Source organism: Scyliorhinus canicula, chromosome 6 (genome assembly GCF_902713615.1).
Source record: "Scyliorhinus canicula chromosome 6, sScyCan1.1, whole genome shotgun sequence".
In the NCBI taxonomy this organism is placed as follows: domain Eukaryota; kingdom Metazoa; phylum Chordata; class Chondrichthyes; order Carcharhiniformes; family Scyliorhinidae; genus Scyliorhinus; species Scyliorhinus canicula.
In genome coordinates this window covers 26,199,426-26,201,948 of record NC_052151.1, presented here as the reverse complement: position 1 = coordinate 26,201,948, position 2,523 = coordinate 26,199,426, and the positions used below count along the sequence as shown (strand labels likewise).

The window sequence follows — 2,523 nt, the reverse complement described above, 5'->3', positions numbered from 1 at the left end:
CCCTCTAGCAATGAATGACAAAACTCCATTTGCCTTCTTAATCATCTGTTGCACCTGTAAACCAACTTTTTGTGACTCATGTTCTAGGACACCCAGGTCGTGGGGCTCATGGAGTCATCCAACACAGAAAGCGGCCTTTGGCCCTTCTAGTCTGTGCCGTTCATCAAGCACCTATCTACTCCAATCACATTTTCCAGCACTTGGTCCATAGCCTGAGCCACAAAAGACAATGGATAATAACAACAAGTTGTGAACCACCGTGGAAACCATTGCATATTGAAATGGAAGGCTGCCTTGCCATTGTTAATGGTTGGATCTTCAGCAAATGCAACAGAAAGTTAATGCAATGCAAGTTATAAATATAGTCAGCACCGCCTGAAAGGTGGAATTGAACCACTCTGCCGCTACACAGCTACAGGTTTGAAGCCTGCACCCCAGACCACTGAGGGTCATCCAGGCAGGGATAGAATGCTGCCCATTCTTTATATAAACAACTGATATCTTCATCACATTTAGTGTGTGGTGAATTTTTTTTTTATATCTCTCTATTATTCCACAACACTTCAGAGCGTAAACTGAAATCACAGCAGTAAAAATGTTTCAACTCATTTCACATGAAGAATGCCTCCGGATGCCTCTACAGACTCATATGCAAATATCACACTTTCTGATTGGACAAGGTCACCAATTCTGAGGTTCTGGAATGTGCTAATTCCACCCACACATACTCATTGTTAAGTCAATGAGGTTCGGCCACATTCGCGGATGGGTCACAGCCGTTCACACAAAGACATTCTGGATGGTGAAACGGCCACTGGTTCATGACCACTTGGGTGTCCACACGTCTGTTACAAGGACACCTACAAGTGAGGTATAAAGATGGCAGACATCAACACTGACAACTGGAAGACAGTCACTAGTGGCTGTAACCTCTGGAGGCTGACTGTTTGGAGGGGACATTGAAAGAGATGAGTCGAAATGGAAAGTTAAACTGGCTCGCCAGTGAATAGTGGAACTTCTCAGCCCACTGCCTGTTATTTTTATTGTTTGTGTTGGCTGTCCCTCACTAGTGAGAATCAGTGTTTCCCATGAGCCCACAGATTTTAAAAAACGTTTTTTTTAAATTAGAGTACCCAATTCATTTTTTCCAATTAAGGGTTCAATTTAGCATGGCTAATCGACCTACCCTGCACATCTTAGGGTTGTGGGGGCATAACCATAACCAGCACAAACACAGGGAGAATGTGCAAACCCCACATGGACAGTGACCCGGAGCCAGGATTGAAACTGGGACCTCAGCGCCGTGAGGCATCCCTCCATGAGCCCCCAGATGACTGATGAGGCTGATTCATGATCCGCAAGCTCCATGGCATGTGGAACATTTGTTGTCATGTCAGATGCTTTGGGAGTCTGGTATCTGATTCCAAACTATATGACCAATCCAACAAAGCTAATGGTGGATGATCGATGATCGTAGATTCAATGCTTGTGGTGCCAGCTTGTGAGAGGGCAGTGATGGTCGTACATCACAGTCCTCTTACTCACTATGTTACATCTTCTGCAGGCAGAATTGGTGGGTGGCACGGTAGCACAGTGGTTAGCACTATTGTTTCATTGTGCCAGGGACCCAGGTTTGTTTCCCTGCTTGGGCCACTGTCTGTGCGCAGTCTGCACGTTCTCCTTGTGTCTGTGTGGGCTTCTTCCGGGTGCTCCGGTTTTGCCCACAAGACCCAAAAGACCTGTGCCACAAAAGGCAATGCATAAGAACACGAAGTTGCAAACCACAGCCTTATTTATTGAAATGGAAGGTTACCTTTATCATTGTTAATGGTTGGGTCTTCAGCAAATGCAATGGGAAGGAGTTAAAAACTGGGTGGCATCGCCCGAAAGGTGGAATTGAACCACTCTGTCGCTAGACAGCTACAGGTTTGAAGCCTGCACCCCAGACCACTGAGGATCATCCGGGCATTGTTTAAAAGTACTTCAGCAGTATATAAACTACCAATATCCGCATCATTTTACGCTTGTGCTGACTGATTTTTAGTTTTCACTCTGACTCTGGTAGGCAGCATAGTTTCATAAGATACAATTGAATTCACCTCATTAAAGATCTTCCGACTCATTCCACAGGGGTGACACCTCCGATCGCACGGCGCTCTGCGGACCCATATGCAAATATAGAGCTTCCTGATTGGCCGTCGCCTGTGTTTGATGCTGGTGTCTCAATCAAGTCATCCAGCGATGTTGCACCATCAGAGTGCCCTGCAAAATGTATTCAATCCCATCGCCGCCACTCTCATGCCCCACCTTGACCTGTGATGGTGAAATCAATCACTAAATAGTAGCACAGACCCCAAGGAGTTAATCATGCAACCTCTTCTTCTGGCGCCAGGACAATTTTATCCTTCCCACATCAGAACTTCACAGGCTACAATCTGCTCTTCACACTTCTCCAGAACATGGTGTTGTAAGACTTCTTACTGTGCCTTTTCCAGAAACACAGACCTCCCAAGAAAATTGGTA

General features: G+C 45.8%; 2 non-coding genes across 2 annotated transcripts; both read right to left on the bottom strand.

The window, feature by feature from the left end:
- Nucleotides 1–372: 372 nt before the first annotated feature.
- trnastop-uca lies at nucleotides 373–459 on the bottom strand. Its single transcript has one exon. It is a non-coding gene; the product is annotated as a tRNA-Sec (tRNA).
- Nucleotides 460–1,880: 1,421 nt separating this feature from the next.
- On the bottom strand, nucleotides 1,881–1,967 carry trnastop-uca. The gene has a single exon. It is a non-coding gene; the product is annotated as a tRNA-Sec (tRNA).
- Nucleotides 1,968–2,523: the final 556 nt, after the last annotated feature.